This window comes from Marmota monax, unplaced genomic scaffold, assembly GCF_021218885.2.
Source record: "Marmota monax isolate L192 unplaced genomic scaffold, Marmota_monax_Labrador192_F-V1.1 WCK01_AAM20220418_F8-fsc00035, whole genome shotgun sequence".
Classification (NCBI taxonomy): Eukaryota; Metazoa; Chordata; class Mammalia; order Rodentia; family Sciuridae; genus Marmota; species Marmota monax.
Genome location: NW_026691961.1, coordinates 9,676,623 through 9,693,939, shown reverse-complemented (window position 1 = coordinate 9,693,939; position 17,317 = coordinate 9,676,623). Strand labels below are relative to the sequence as shown.

At 41.9% G+C, this 17,317-nt stretch overlaps 1 long non-coding RNA gene and 1 other non-coding gene across 2 annotated transcripts; both read left to right on the top strand.

Annotated features, from left to right (window-relative positions):
- The first annotated feature begins 7,597 nt into the window (after positions 1-7,597).
- Positions 7,598-7,670, top strand: Trnaa-ugc (transfer RNA alanine (anticodon UGC)). The gene has a single exon. It is a non-coding gene; the product is annotated as a tRNA-Ala (tRNA).
- Positions 7,671-11,247: 3,577 nt separating this feature from the next.
- LOC124091985 (uncharacterized) lies at positions 11,248-17,135 on the top strand. Its single transcript, XR_006851479.2, has 2 exons — positions 11,248-11,767; positions 15,935-17,135. It is a non-coding gene; the product is annotated as an uncharacterized LOC124091985 (long non-coding RNA).
- The last annotated feature ends 182 nt before the right edge of the window (positions 17,136-17,317 follow it).

Here is a 17,317-nt window from a genome sequence, read left to right as displayed (position 1 = left end):
AGGACTCCTGGGCTGTCCCAACCAAGCCTCCTTGTGTCTGGAGCATTCCGTGGGCCTCAGATCTGTGAAGGATCAAGGCCTCTGCAGGCCTGGGGGAAAGTGCTCAAGGGCCCTTCAGGGCTGAGCATGGGGGCCATTGCCTCCTGAACTCCCCAGCCCAGCCCAGTGCTTTCCCAGCCCAGGATCCCCTCCACCAGCCTCAGTGCACTGGGGTGGTCATAGAAGCTACTCTCCACCTACCCCTCCCTACATCCTTCTCTCTGCCCCACCCTGTAGTTTCCAGCATAGGACCTGAGAAAAAGCTGCAGAAGGTTGGCGCACAGAAGGGAACCCAGCTGTCTCCAGCCTCAAGTTGCCAGTGGGGCAGGTTGAGGCCAACCGCTGCCATTTCTCCTTCAAGCTACAACCCTGTCTGGATTCTCCCAAGCCCTCTGCAAGCTGGGATGGCGACAGCTTCCCTTGGTGTCAGCCCCTGAGGCCTCCTGGCTTCTCATCTTGACTCACCTTGGAAAACATTCCCTCCTCTGGGAAGGAGCCCCCTCACTGCTCCCCCTTCTGATACCCGCCCCCTTCTGCCTGAACACTGAGCACCCAGGGATTGATTCCTCACCTCTTCCTCTGTTCCTTGGGTACTCGAGGTCACCCAGCAGCCCAGTGCTTGTTCCTAGCCCATTTACTCTGCTGTCCTGGCTCCCCCACCTCACTGTTCCCACAGAGCCCTGAGTCACCTGTGGGTCCTGGGAACCTGCAGTAGCACAAGCCTGAGCGGGCCTGTGCTTGGGTGGGGCAGTGCAGCCAGAAGCTGGGCCACCCTGGGGTAGGTGTGGAGAAAGAGGCAGCCCTGGTCTTCAACCTACTCTCTGCCACTTCCTCCCCAGTACCCCTGCCTCAGCCCCCCCATTTCTAACCTTCCACAGCCTTGACACCCCATGCCCCCGTTGTCCTTTTAGAAGGAAAGGTCTGATTCTTACCTGCAAAGAGGGCCCCTGCTCCACCTGGCCTCCTGTTAACTGAGAACCCTTTCTGGCCTTTACCACCCCTCCCCAGAGACCTTTTGGCTTCCCAGACTAACCCCTTGCCCTTACCAATAAGGAGGGACTCCCAAACCCAAAAATGAGCCACCCGAAGGGACTCCCACACCTGATAATGAGCTTCTTGAGGGACTCCCACCCCTGGGGGGGTCTCCCTCCTCCTTCCTTGTCCTCACCTTGTTGAAGAGGGTAATCTGCTCAGTTGCAAAATATTTTGTGTCTCAGACTGGGAACTCAAAACCAGAGCTGAGTGGCTGGCCCCACCCTATTTCCTCTTTTCTGAATTATTAAAATGATGATGAAATCATGTGACACAGATTGGCTCTGTGAAGGCTATGGGCCAGAGGCCCCAATGAACTTTCCCCTACCTGCCCTCATGCCCCATCCTAAATGAGCCTGCCACCCAAACTCCTCCCATGATCTGGTCCGGCTAAACACTATGAAACCCAGACCTTGTTAGAGCCCATAGTCATTTTCCCTCTCAAAAATGTGACCCTCTGTTGCTTAATAAAGCATCACTGATCCATTGAAATCTGCCTCCACTTCTTTTTCTTTTTGTATTCCCTTTCATGTGCTTTCATTTGGTACTAAACTCAAGAATGGAGTTCAGGACTCTTTACCCTTCACTGTTCTAAAGAACCTCTACCACTTTTCCACATTTCCCTCTCTCTCTGCCTTATACTCAAAGAAGGAATCCCTTCATGAATCCTGGGCTAGATTTTTGCTGCCTTACTGCCGTGTGGATGGAGCAAGGACCTACATGGGGTCTTTCATTGATATTATAAGCATCTTCCTCCAACCTATCCAATCCAATTCCTTCCCTCCCTTATGTATTCAGACCTCCGGATCAGAGGCTGATTTCTGCCATTTTGTTCCTGCCTGCAACACTGGCCTTCTAGTTCTTTGGAGAGATAAGATCCCTTCCAGTCTCTTGCTGAGATGCCCTGACTGAGACCCTTGCCTTTTGGTTCATCTGGACCCTGGGTGTCCTCTACCAATGGGATTGCAGGAAGGGACACCCTCTCATTCTCTAGTGGAACTCTGAGTATATAAAACTGCTGCAAATCCTGAGCTCAGGGCCTCTCAGTCCTTCCCTCTCCTCCTCCATCAATTGCCAAGGTGACCTGCCTCCAGGGAATTGTTCTTCCCTTCAGGGAACTGTAGGAAATTTTAATGAAGTACCTCCTGGGTAGCTCCTTTCCTACCCATTTGGACAGACACAGAGGCACCCCTGGAAAGCTTCTTGCCCACCTTTGGCCCACCTTTTGGTCAGTAATCTTGTAGGTAGGATGGGGGTAGTAGAAAACCTGCTAAATGTTGTATATAATAATTCTATCAAATGGTTCCACTGTAATGACCCCCACATGCTTTCTTTTCCAAGAAGCAATTTACCTGCAGCCTTGCCTGGCCTCTGAGGACAGGATATGTCACATTCCTTAGCAAACTACCTGTTCACTACAGGAGAATGCAGGCCCAAAATAATGTTGATAACAGGAACTCAAGTTTTCCTGAGGGAGGAGACTTTTGTGACCTGAAATTCCAGGAGGTTCTCAAGATAGAGCTTCCCTAGCTTTAAAATTAGACTATTTTCTAGACTCTCATAATACACATTGTCTCTCTGTACTCCCCACTCTGGCAGGAAAAAGACCAGAAAATCTGGCCTTTAATTAGAGTAAAACTACCCCTCAGCTTTCTGTCGTAGTTCAGGAACACAAATTGTTATTTTTCTCTCGTGGAGATGTCACCCAAAACTCCAGCAGGCTTGCTTCCCACTTCAAATTGAGGAGCGTAATATGAAATCATGGTCCTGTGAATATGAGGACCCAAAAGGACAAAGGGAAGATGTAAGAAATTTTAAGGGCACAACTAGCTGACAAATGTCCTCCCTCAATTAAAATAGTTATCACTCTGAATGAGGCTCCAGCCAGAGGTCATGGAAGAAAGGGCAGAAACTACTGACCCCTAGAGTCTCTGGGTTTAGGGAGCTGTCTCCTAGCCAAAGAGACAGTTTTCTTGGCACTGGTGCCTATGTCTCTTTAAAAAAAAAAATCTTTTTTTTTCAGAGGGAATTCACATCCTCAAAAGTTATAGTAGAGGATGGCATAATCACAGTTGAGATAAAGTGTAGGGCATGTCACATCAGAGAAATAGAAACCTATGATGGAGAAAAGGAAACCTAACTTGCAGACTGATGCTCACTTCCTGGTCTTGGGGCAGCACATGGCTAAGATGGCGCCTGGCGATCAGCCAGAAGGTGTTACTGTGGGTTGTGACAAAAAATCGGACCACTTCTAGGATAGGCTCAGAACCCTTCTGTCCTTGTCCTCGTGGACAGCTCCTGCCTCCCCTTCCTGCCTGTAGGATGGGTGCACACGTGAACTCTCCCCACCCTGCTGACTTTTATCCTGATGGCTCTGTGCCTTATATTAGCTGTGCGTGCTTCCTCAATAAATGAGCTCCAGTCTTGACTGGTCTCCCTGATGCCTCTGATCATCTTCCTGCGCGGGAGAGCTGGGTGCGGGCGAACCCCGACAATAAAGGAAATGCCTAATAATTTTCTGCATCCAACCTGGTCTAACTACCAACTGCTAAAAACAAACAAACAACAACAACAAAAAAGATTAAAATGCCCTATGCAGAGGTTGCTCAAAACAGCAGCTTTGGGGCTGGGGTTGTGGCTCAGTGGTAGAGTGCTGGCTTAGCACATGTGAGACACTGGGTTCGAAACTTAGCACCACATAAAAATGAAATAAAGATATTGTGTCCACTGACAACTAAAAAAATAAATATTTAAACAACAAAACTCAGCAGCTTCACTTAGTTTTTGCTATCTCTATCTCACCAAGGCTTGCATTGAAAAGTAAATTGTAGAGGTCTGCAGGAAAAAAAAAAATGTCACTTTTAAATGCCAGCCCCCACCTTTCTGACCCAATCATTTGTTATTTATATTGTGGGACCAAATGGCTGGCTATCTTACCATGCTGCTTTTTTTTTAAGATAATTTTTAAATATTTATTTATTTTTTAAAGTTTTTATTTTATTTATTTATTTATCTTTTAACAGGCACAACATCTTTGTTTGTATGTGGTGCTGAGGATCGAACCCGGGCCACATACATGCCAGGCGAGCGCGCTACCGTTTGAGCCACATCCCCAGTCCCATGCTGCTTTCTTAACAAGTTTCTCCCTAAACACTACAGGACAGGGAGGAAAAAATGAAATGATCAATTCTTCTTTACCTAGAGAATCTTTACCTAAGAATTTCAGGGCTCACCATTCCTTTATCTTTTTTTTGTAATGGGGATTGAACTCTGGGCCACTTGACCACTAAGCCACACCCCCAGCCCTATTTTGTACTTTATTTAGAGCAGAGTCTTACTAAATTGCTTAGCACCTCACTTTTTTTTAATATATATTTTTTTAGGTGTTGAACATAATGTATTTACTTTTATGTGGTGTTGAGGATCGAACCCAGGGCCTCCAACATGCTAGGCAAGCGCTCTACCACTGAGCTACAAGCCCAGCCCCAGCACCTCACTTTTGCTGAGTCTGGCTTTGAACTTGTGATCCTCCTGCCTCAACCTCCTTAGCTGATGGTATTACAGACATGTAATCACCATTCTTTCAATATCTAAACTAACTCTCTGAGTCAAAAAGTAAACTCTGATCTCATAACAGCCTTGTAATTTTTTAAGAACTCTTTTTTTTTAATTCTATATTTTTTGAAATCATGATTTTATGATTTGATCCTACATGACTAAATCAATATATTTTTCCAATCAGCCTTATTTTATCTAACTGTAGAGGTTTTTGCACTCTGTCTTTGTTCAGGGATCAGTTTTCAAGGGTTAGCTCTCAAATGCACTGGGAAAATTTCCTCTTACAAGATCCTAAATAGGACTTCGACATGGTGATGCTGGAAATAAATCTAATAGAAGCTTTAATAAATATCTATAGTGTTACCTCCTACCTGTGGAGCTCTACCTACAAAAAGCTAGAAGATATTGCTCCTTGTCTGTCTTATGTATGTGCGAACACATGTATTGTGTTGTTATGTCTATATGTGCCTGTGTCCATATGTCATGTACATGGCATCAAAACTGGCATATAGATATATGATTGCTCATAAATTAAAATATAAAAGAAAAATGGATCAGAATAACTTTTAGTTCACATGATTTAAGAAGCTCAATGTTGGGGCTGGGGATGTGGCTCAAGCGGTAGCGCGCTCGCCTGGCATGCGTGCGGCCCGGGTTCGATCCTCAGCACCACATACAAAGATGTTGTGTCCGCTGAGAACTAAAAAATAAATATTAAAAAATTCTCAAAAAAAAAAAAAAAAAAAAAAAAAAAAAAAAGCTCAATGTAAATTAGGTAAACAAATGAGAGTAAAGATGTCTTTAAAATTACTAACTCACAGGATTTTCTAGGTGGTAAACAATAGAGTGTTAATTTCTATAAAATGTCTAAAACATAATATTCATTGCTTCTAGGATTTTTATTCAACAAGGAAGACATGGCTAGTACTGTTAACTATAATTGTCTGATAGCTTGGATTTTACAGTTAAAATAAGTAAATTAGATTTAATATAATTGAAATTAATCATAAATGTGTTTGTTATAGACATCTGATTAATTTACAAAGTTAAGGTGCTAACTGCTAAATATAAAATCAGGTACTCTTTTTAAATTATATAAGGTAACATATTTAAACATTACGTGTGTTTTCATAAATGGGTAAATGGAAAAATGTTTAAGATTGTTTTGCCTGTGTCTTTACTGAAAACAAGGTTAAGTTTTATTGAGAGCAGCTAACTGGTCTTAAAGGAATTAGGGTTTGTACAACTCTGGTTAAACAACAACTGTTGTTTTAGAGTATTACATTACATTTCAGATTCTGAATTTTTCTTTAAAAGCTAAACTTGGCCAATATAAAAACATTAATGTAATTGTGGTTCCATTATTGGCCTCTTTGTATGTTAAGAGGCCAGTGATCTTCCAAGTATACAAGACTTTGAAGTATAAGATTTAGAAGAACATTTTACCAAGCTGGTGTTCTTCAAATTAATGTTTAAAGGTTTTGGATTATCAAAATTATGTTTCTTAGTTTATAGCTTAGTTTATTCAAACTCAATATATTTTTACTACTGTTGATATCATTTTGTATTTTTCTTGTAAACTTTAACTGCTATCTGTCAGTGTCTTACAGAAGTACAACTTTCAATATAACAACCTGAGTTAATTTGAGATAGAGTTGTGGGGACAGACTAGGCAAGACAGCAAAGAAAGCAAGAAACATGGTTATTTGTCTGCAGCCAAATAAATTTATTTTTCAGAGGGCAAAACTTTTGATGTAATCAATCAATCCCCCTGAACCCCCAGCTCAGGCAGTTTCAGAACTTTATACCCAGTGTGTAGGGAGAGGGACTCAGAAGTTCACAATCTGCAGAAGTTTACTTGAAAGCAGCTGTTTCTTTCACTGTTCTGGGCAAGTTAACCCTTCAAGGATAGCGTGGAGAAGGGGAGAGCTGCTTCTCCCTTTTCTTCCCTCCTCCTGCCAGCTATTACCAGGAGCCCAATTGGTAACACCTTCTCTTCTCTTTGAAATGAATAGGAAGCTTAACTACATTGACTATATAAATATAAATATAAATATATATATATATATATATATATATATATATATATATTACATTAAAGTTAAAACCTAGTACTCTCACTTTAAGACTGGTTATAAGGATGGCCTTAGCCTAAGCAACTCCATTTTAGAATAAACCTGCAGTTTCACCAGGCACAAGCCTATAGAGCCCTCCAATATGTCATCAGGCATAGCCTGATAAAACAAGTCACTTTCCACAAGAGTAAAGACACTTGATATAAACATGTCACTTGTTTTAACCCTGATAGAGTCAGAAGGGTAATATCAGGGCGGAAACCACCAGACTATATGTTCTCTCTAAGATGTAAGATGTCTCTAAGAAACCTGCTAACAGTTGATAGGACCAAAACGGTACACAGAAGCCCCCAAATTTAGTATAAATAATGGAGCAAATGAACAGATATTCAAACCAGTGATACTGATACTGATGCCCACATGCTAGAGAGCCTGATGAGGACCTGTACTGGCATCCCAACTCTTCTCATCATCTGCCTGATTCTCTGCATCATCCTCACTGCTGTAAAACTCTACAGCAGCCTCTTGACTCTGGTGAGAATGGTGACATCCACATACGACCGTCTTCTCAACCAGGAGATCTTCACACCAGGAGAAGCTTCCATTGGTTCCTGACCTAATCGCTGTGGTCTGAGTGAGTGTGCATCTGCTGGACTTGAGGCCTAAGACTTAAGACTTTAAATCTAGCACTTAAGCCTAACATGCAGAGGGAATGTCTGTAATAGGTTTGTCTTAATTAAATGTGTTTGCAGTGTTTAGATTTAACTTAGAATTTGTTTGCTTTGAATTAATTATGTCTTTTGCAGTGTTTGTAGTGCCCAGCATTAAGAATTGTTATTTCTTGATTAAGAAATATAATCTTAATATAATCACTCACCTATAGAGTGACAGCAGGGGATATAACTCAGTTGGTAGAGTGCTTGCCTTGCATGCACAAGGCCCTGGGTTCAATCCCCAGTATCACCAAAAAAAAAAAAAAAGAACCTATAGTGTGAAATTGTATTGAATGATTTTAGTGATTTTGAGTGAATAAAGCATTGAAAAGGGCATAGCATGTGGACATTCTTTATTCCTCCCCTCGACTGCAGAAATCACGCCTTTGCCCATCAGTGATACTGGTGAAACTGGCTTGCTGGATATTTAAGACCAAAGCTTAGAGATTAAAGTTAAGGAAGTAAAAACACCAAGAAAGAAAAAGCCAATATTTGGCTCTTAACTTCTGAGTCAGCTTGAGCCCAGAGAACTTCTCTAAAGGCTTTGAGACTCTGGGCCACATGGACTATTGGGTCAGCAGCCTCCCCACCGCCTCCTCATGGCATCTGTGGTAGGGATTTTCCACCAGGCTAAAGAGACCCGGCAACAGACCCCAAAGACCATGGGTTCCAATTGGCTGAAGCAATTGCCCTGTCAACTCACCTCAGCCTGGACCAACCAGTGACAGACGTAACCTTAAACTCACCTTGGCCAACCTGCTGTTGGTAGCGGCAGTTTAGATGGCCTAAACCCTCCTACCTCCAACTTTCCTTATAAGCATTGTGCTCTCCTTTCTGCATGACTTCACTGGCCCTCACCCTGTCACAGACCAGTGAATCTTGCCTGGGAGCACCTCCCAATAAATCCTCTTTTGGTGCCTTATTGTTCTATGGTTCCTGATCTCACACACCTTTTCTGCTTTACAATGACCTCCTGATCAGGGGAATCCATGAGTTAGTCCCATTAATCCTTCCCAATTAGATTATTTTATTTATTTATTTAGTATTTATGTTTTAGGTGTAGTTGGACACAATGTCTTTATTTTATTTACTTATTTTTATGTGGTGCTGAGGATCGAACCCAGGGCCTCGAACATAGGCTGAGCTACAACCCCAGCCCTTATTTTACTTTTTACAAATTAACTGTTAAACTACAATGATGCAAAGAAAAGACCATGGACTCCAATTTGAATAAAATTAAAGTAAGCTTATATTTGTGTACACAGGAGCTGGCCAGGACTGATTCTCCTAAAACCTTGGGCTAGAGACCAGCCCCCCAGCTCTCTAGGAACATAGTTTTAAAGCACAAAAAGTTGCAAAGGGGGGTGTCTTGAGAACTTACAGATAACAGGATTTTGACAAGCATAATACAAAGGCAGATACTAGGTTAATGATCTACATGGCTTAACATTTCAAGGTAGGGAAAACATTTAGATCCCAACATCAGAATTTATAAGGCATCACTAAGGTTTTAGAGAGGGTTGTTATCTGGTCAGGGAAAGCCAGGCATGGGTGAGTTCAAGGCACAGGCAGGAATTCCAAACAAGTTTAGAAATTGCAGTAATTTATAGTAAAACAGAAATTAACTTCTCATGATTTTGTAACAAGATGGCTCCCAATCTTAAGTTGGAATTAGGCTGGGTTCATCATAAACTTTTTACTTTCTTTCACCCTTTGCTTTCTCATCTACTTTGGAAGTAATTTAAAGAAGAACCCTAAAGAAATTTAAAGAACACTTGTGACCTTGCTTGCATTTCACTGCTCATTGCTAGCTACTACCTAACACAAGAGCAGACAAATTCATTGAGACAGACTGTAAATGAGAACTTATAAGGGCTAGGTAGGGGATAGGGGAGACATGGGTAATTATTTAATTAAGAGCACAGATTTCTTGGGGCTGGGGATATAGTTTAGTTGGTAGAATTCTTGCCTCGAATGCACAAGGCCCTGGGTTCAATCCCCAGCACCACAAAGAAAAAAAAAAAAAGAAGAAGAGCACAGAATTCTTATTTGAGATACTTAAAAAGTGCTAGAAGTGGATGGTGGTGAAGCTTTGCATGATATTTTTGCTGTTGGCTCAGTCCTTGTCCCTGATGCCAATCCAAAAATAAGAACACAGTTTTGAGAAAAAGGAAAAAAGAGAGTTTATTGCTTTGGTAGCAAAGGAGAAACACAGGGGACTCCTGTTCTAGAGGGTGTAATTCTGCCGATCAGCCAGAACAGGGGCTTTTAAAGAGGTGACTCAAAAGTCTGGAGTTGTAATCTACTTGTTTTTTTATTTTTTTAAAAAATATTTATTTATTTAAGTTCTCGGCAGACACAACATCTTTGTATGTGGTGCTGAGGATCGAACCCGGGCCGCACGCATGCCAGGCGAGCGTGCTACCGCTTGAGCCACATCCCCAGTCCCTCTACTTGTTAATTTGGGAGATAGCTGCCTAGGATGGATGAGGAGAAAGGTAATCCCATTTCACCAGAGATTTGGGATGGAGAGAGATTAGGGAGGAGCAGGGAGAGAGGAAGAAAAAGAAACATGTCCATTTAAAAAATAAGTTGCAGTGGCAGAGCAGAAAGGCCTATATTGAAAGCATAAAGTGGGTTCAATCCCCAGCACCACAAAAAAAAAAAAAAAAAAAAAAAGAAAGCATAAAGTGAACACTGTTACAATATTGTGAAGGTACTTAATGGCACTGTTGTGTAATTAAAAATGGCAAAATTTGTCAGATCTAGCGGTGCACACCTGTAATCCCAGAGGTTTGGGAGGCTGAGACAGGAGGATTACCAGTTCAAAACCAGCCTCAGCAATTTAGCAAGGCACTAAGCAGCTCAGTGAAACCCTGTCTTTAAATAAAATAGGGCTGGGAATGTGGCTCAGTGGTCCAGCCCTCTGAGTTTAATCCCCAGCACACACACACACACACACAAAAAAAAAATAGAGGCAAAAATGATAAATTTTGTTATCTACATTTCACCACAGAAAAACTACACCAACTTTGTTGCCTATCAGAACTACAAAAATTCAGAAGCGTAGCAACTCCCTCTATTGGCGAGATTGTGGGTATGCAGGCACTCTCAATTCACAAGTGGGAATGCAAATAGTCCTTACTTAAGAGAAATTTGGAATCACTAACAAAATTGCTTATTTCTACTTTTTGCTCTAGCTTTCTCATTCCTAGGAATTCTCTCAGAAGCTACACCTCCAACAATATGAGGTGCACTTGGTTAACAATTGCAGCACTGTTTATAATTAGAAAATACTGGAAACAACTTAGATGTTCAGGTATGAAATAGTGGCTGAATAAACAACAGTATCTCTACACATCTCTATGAGATATGGAATGATGGCCAGGATATGTTGCTAAGTGAAAAGAGCAAAGTGTGAAAGAATATCTAGAGTATGTTACCTTTCTTTGTGTGAGAAAGGGAAGGCCTAAATTTGTGGCTCAGTGGTAGAGCCCTTCCCTAGCATGTGTGAGGCTCTGGATTGGATCTCAGTATTGAGGGGGAAAAAAAAGGGGGGGTGGTGGTGATGGTAGTGGTAAGAAAACAGACATTTGAGCAAAAAGAAACCTAGCAAAGTAAAATTATGACTGAGCTTGTTTAACAAAAGGGAGTGGACAGGGATGAGAAACAAGACCCTTCTCTGAATGTATCTTTTTGTATATGCCTGACTTTTAGAACCATGTTATTGTTTCACATATAACAGTATGTGAAAAACAGTAAACCAAGTAAAATATATAAGGATGGGAGGAATCCTAAGATTTAATACAAACAGAACCAAATTATATTGAAGGACCCCAAGGCCCCAGGCCCAACATTAGGAAAACTAACCCCTGTGCCCTGAAGCTGCAAGATGTTCCATATAGATAACCCCGGAAGGGCCAAACTTGAGCAAACAGGGTAAAAACAGGAACTAAAAGGACAGGATGCAATTTTATGGTTTTTCTGAGAACTAAAGTGGGAAAACAAGTTTACCCCCCTAGGTGACTCAACTGCTGAATTCAGAGGGACCAATAGGAAGGCTGTTGCTGTGCTAAGCTAAGACCTAACCCACCTGTTCCATATAAAAGATCTATACCCCAAAGCCCGGTGTGCCAGTTCACCGAAGCTCCGGCTGAGGTTTTGCTGTGCACCCGCAGGCGCCTGTGTGAGAATAAACGCCTCCTGCTTTTTGCAGCCAGTGTCTCGTGTGGTTCATTCCGGGTTTGGGATCTGTGGATATTTCATTGTGGAGGCCCCAGCGAGATCCAAGATCCCGGTTCCGGTTCCGATCCCGGTCCCTATCCGGAGGACACCCGACATCACTGGGAGGTAAGCTGGCCAGCTCAAACTGACTGTCTTGTTGTCCTGTTGGTTATCTGTTCTTTGTTCCGCGCAGCGTCTGTAAGACTATATGATCCTAGGCATAGTCATTTAGTATTCTGAGTATTCTGAGGCAGTTCTGTCATTTAGTATTCTGAGGCAGCTTGAGAAGGAGTTGACGAACTCGGACTTCTCCCCTGCCACCCTGGGAGACGTCCCAGGGATCAGAAGGGTCCATTTCTTTGGGGCCCCCGGTGTTTCCGAGGGTTACACCATTTTTGTAGGCGACAAAGAAGTACAAACTTCTCCCAGGCCATCTGATTTGTTCGGTTTCCACCGAAGCCACGCAGCGATCTCACTGTTTGGTTTCGTTTTTGTGTCATTGTGTCTGTCTCTCTATTTCCTCTCTGAGAGTAACAGGGGACAATCACTAACAACCCCTTTGAGCCTAACTCTAGATCATTGGCAAGACGTTCAAGATCGGGCAGACAACCTGTCCGTGGCAGTCAAAAAGAAAAAATGGGTAACACTCTGTACCACGGAGTGGCCAGTATTGGCCCACCCTCAAAGTTAAATGGCCCCCAGGAGAGTCCCTCCATCTCTCTCTCTAATTTGCAAAGTCAGAGATTGTCTTTCAGCCGGGGCCGCATGGCCATCCAGATCATGGCTTTTAACCTTTCAGGACCTCTGCGAATCCCCTCCTGCATGGGTGGGATCCACGCAGTCCACCGGGAGGATTCCACCCGGCGGTATGGCGGATCTGTCCCGTCCCTGTTCCTCCCGGCCCCTCCACCCCAGGAAGCGAACGGGTCTTCCTGGAGTCGGGCTGCTTGGAAATGCAGCCCAAGGCGGATGATAAATTCTATCTAAGGCTGAATACTGAGACTAGGGAAGCAATGTTTTCTTCCCCCCCATAACCGGCTTGAGTGCAAATAGAGATGCCTGCTGGGGATTTAACAACTTTGACATCTCGCTTTGACTTTTCTCAAAGTCCTGTCCTCATTATTAAATTAATGTTAATTAACTTTAGAGATGGGAACCAAATTTTCAGTCACAAATTTTGACACTCTCAAGGGGACTTTTAAGGAGTTCCCACTCTGCTTTCTTGGGGAAGCCTAGCACTTGAAACAACTGCAAGCAGAGGATGGACTTTTTGGGAGCTGGCTACTAACAAGTTAAAAAAAAAAAAAAAATTACCTAAACTAGAGGAACTGATCCTGTGGGTGAAAGATAGGATTAAGGGACTCCCAGCAGCTGCCAGAGCCATTTAGCTCTGGGGAGTTCCCTGGGTCCTTATCTACATCTTAAGGATCTGTTTACTTAACCTCTGTTTACTTAAAAAAAAGGGACACTAAATGCAGTAAAGCCAGTCACACTGAGACCCTTGATTTTACACCTATAGTTGCCCCTACGTGAAAACATCTGGTCCACTCATAGGAAAATCTATGGTGCCACTGATGAGAGTCATAATTAAATGAAAGTTCAAAACCTGGAGAGATATTTTCTTATCTGGTTGTCTAATTGTTTCTTAGGGATAATCTAGGTTAAATATGTGTCTAAAAAATAAATAATAATAATTTTTATTGTAACAATCTGGTATCTGAATGGGTTTCTAAAGCATTGCACTATCTTGCAGTTAAAAGTTGGGTTTAAACAATTGTTTAGTTTGATTTCAGATAGTTCATGCTAGAAAACTTAAATACTTGGGATAAAAAATTTTAAAAGTTTCAATTTTGAACTGGGTAGCCTGAAAAAAAAAAAAATTAAAAATAGATCCAAATATCTTTAATTCACGTGATTCAAACGGTTCAATTTAGATTGGGTAAACAGATAAAAGTAAAGATGTCCTCAAAATTAAGCTTATAAGTTTCTCTAGGTGTTCAAAAAGACCCTAATAAAATGTTAACTCTGCTTAAATTTAAAAGTTTACAAGTATTGTTTCAAAATGTGAACAAAAGGAAGTTTATATAATTATGGTGTTATTAATGTGTTCATATCTTCCAGGTATACAAGTCTGTAAGGTAAAAGCTTCAAAAAAACATTATATCAAGCTGGTGTTCTAAAGTTGTATGGTAATTTTAGGCTTAAAAAAAAATGTTAAAAATTCGATTATATCATTTGTGTTCTATAACTGAACTTGTTATCAATAAGATATGTACAGTTCCATGTTACTTTCTACTCTAAGATACAATTTATGTATTTTTAAGTTAATAAGAGCCTAATCTGTGTGAAGATTTAATTGCAAAACACAAAAGTACATTACTACTTTTCTACAAGAAGTTAAAAGCTTTCAGCCTTTAATTCATATTTTAGGTGTGATATTATGTTGTGTTAGCTAATGTTCATGTAAACTTGAACAACAATTTATGTAAACTTTGTAAAATGATCAGCTTCAGAACTATAGTACTTGAGATTTATAAAGAGCCCTGCCTTACTTGAGATAAGGCTCTGTCCCATCTCACTACATGTGAAAATGGCTATAAAAAAAGTAAGCCAGATTTCAGTACAGTTAAAGTTGTGTCCAAAAGTAGGTTTTTGCCAAGATTACTAGGATCTCAAACAGGAAATTATGATGTATAACCCTGCCAGAATTCAAGGTAGCTATTATATAAGCTAAATATGTTTTTACCCTAGTTAGTTTTGTTTTGTAGTTTGCTTATAGATGGTTTAAGGATTGCCTATTAATATTCTAAAGAGGTATTGCTTTAAGAACACAACCTGGGTCAACATAAGATAAAGAGTTATCACCTACAGAGTAGAGAGATAGACATTAAAGCCCAGTGCTCTTAATATAAGGCTGTTAATTTATTTGCTGGATGTTTAAGATCAAGTTTTTAAAATTAGTTAAATTAAAAGGGCCAAGAAAACCAATATTTGGCTCTTGCCCTCTGAGTCAGTCTGAATCAGGGAATAGGGGACTTCTCCAAAGGGCTCAGCAACTCTAGGCCACATAACCTCCTGAGCAGGGAGATTAATGAGACCAGTGGAGGACAGAAAGCCAAATGGTGCATTTGCTGTAAAGAGGAGGGTCATTAAAAAAGGGAGACATCCCTGATGCTTCTGAGGGAAGCCATATGGTCAAACAAGGCCTGGACCCATCCTAGCGCAAATGGCACTAGCAGAACTGAAAAGCTGCTATGAAGTTCCCGAGGACTCCCAGGATAACTCAGCTGACTGTAAACAATAGGTAGAAACAAAAGTCAGTTTGACTTGCTTCATCTTAAACACTTAGCAAAGACAGTCAAAGCCAAAGCACAGCTGTTCCTGGACATCTTAAATAATAATAATAATTAAATGTAACTTCCATAAATAAATAGACTGGAGGCTACAAAAGAGATTCTTAGACAGAAATGCCTGATAACTGTCAAAGGAACTACTAGAATAGTTTTAGTCTAAGGCTTTTATTTCTAGACAACACAGGTAGACTTGATGTTTGCTAATATGGTTATCCAGCCCTAAGTAGCAGAATTAAAGATTTCTCTATTAGACACAGAGGAGAAACAAAAGGCTCTTTTGGAAGCTCGCAAAAATGTGCCAGGGGACGATGGGCGCCCCACCCAACTCACAAATTTGATTAACGAAGCTTTTCCTTTAACCCGGCCAAACTGGGACTATGCGACTAAAGCAGGTGAGAACCACCTACATCTCTATCGCCAGTTACTCATAGCGGGTCTCCATGGAGCAGGGGGGTCTCCATGGAGCAGGGCGACGGCCCACCAATTTGGCTCAGGTAAGACAGACTATCCAGGGGTCAGAGGAAACTCCGACAGCCTTCTTAGAAAAATTAAAAGAGGGTTATCGGAGGTTTACTCCCTTTGATCCTGATAATGAGGACCAAAAAAAAAAACATTTAATGGGCCTGCCTTCGTCTCCCAGGTAAGTCAGGCGGTAGCCAATACATTAAAAATTAATTAAAAATTACATTATGGTTATAGACCCCAAAGTTCAGGACAGGTAAAAAAGATAAATAGAACCATTAAGGAGACTTTAACTAAATTGACACTTGAAACTGGCACTAGAGACTGGGTACAACTCCTACCTTTAGCCTTGTATGGGGCCCAAAACACCCCAGGCCCACATGGACTAACCCCATTTAAAATCCTGTACGGTGCCCCACCTCCCGCTATTAACTTTTATAAAACTAAAACCTATGCCTCCCTCACCCCATCTATGCAGACTCATTTGCATGCTTTGCAATTGGTCCAGAACGAGGTCTGGAAGCCTCTAGCCGCAGCATACAAAGAGGAACTTAAAACCCCCTTGCTGCCACATCCCTTCAAGGTCGGAGATACCATCTGGGTACGCAGGCACCAGAGCAGGAACCTCGAACCGCGGTGGAAAGGACCCTACACTATCCTGCTGACCACTCCTACTGCACTCAAAGTGGACGGCATCGCTGCTTAGATCCATGCTTCCCACGTGAAGACTGCACATCCACAGGAGTCCGCAGACACCTCTCCGGATCCAGAATGAAAGTTGCAACGTACCCAAAATCCGCTAAAGATAAGACTCACTCGCTGTTGATTTTTCTTGCTTTGTGCTGTGTCTTCCCCATATCAGTTAACCCCAACCAATCTGTGAGCCAGACATGACAAGTATTATCGGGGACAAGAAATATAATTTAAAAAAAAAACAAAAAACAAAACAGGATCCCCCACTTTCTGCCGACTCTTGCAGGAGCCTAAAATGGTACGGGGCAGGGCCATGTACCGCATTTGCCTGCAACCCCTTAAACATTACCTTTACTCAGGCAGGCAAAGCATCAAAAGATTGGATAAAAAAAAAAAAAAAAAAAAAAAAAAAAACAATGGGGCCTGAGAGTATATCATAAAACTGCCTATGACCCTGGGGTCCTATTCAAAATTAGATTAATAGTAAATACCAACCCCCAACCAGTATGCTGAGCCGTCAGCTGAAATAATGCTGGAATCCGAGCAGATGGGTCAATGGATATAAGATTATATCCATGATATAAAAAAAAGGGGGGAATGAAGGACCCCAAGGCCCCAGGCCCAACATTAGGAAAACTAACCCCTGTGCCCTGAAGCTGCAAGATGTTCCATATAGATAACCCCGGAAGGGCCAAACTTGAGCAAACAGGGTAAAAACAGGAACTAAAAGGACAGGATGCAATTTTATGGTTTTTCTGAGAACTAAAGTGGGAAAACAAGTTTACCCCCCTAGGTGACTCAACTGCTGAATTCAGAGGGACCAATAGGAAGGCTGTTGCTGTGCTAAGCTAAGACCTAACCCACCTGTTCCATATAAAAGATCTATACCCCAAAGCCCGGTGTGCCAGTTCACCGAAGCTCCGGCTGAGGTTTTGCTGTGCACCCGCAGGCGCCTGTGTGAGAATAAACGCCTCCTGCTTTTTGCAGCCAGTGTCTCGTGTGGTTCATTCCGGGTTTGGGATCTGTGGATATTTCAATATTTCAAGTGAAACAATAAAAGTGTGTACAGCTGTAATAATTTTTGCATACAGTGTTTTAATTGTGTGCCCTCAGTCTAAAGAGAAAACAAATTCCAAACAAATATTGGGCTCTAATTTGTAGGTATACC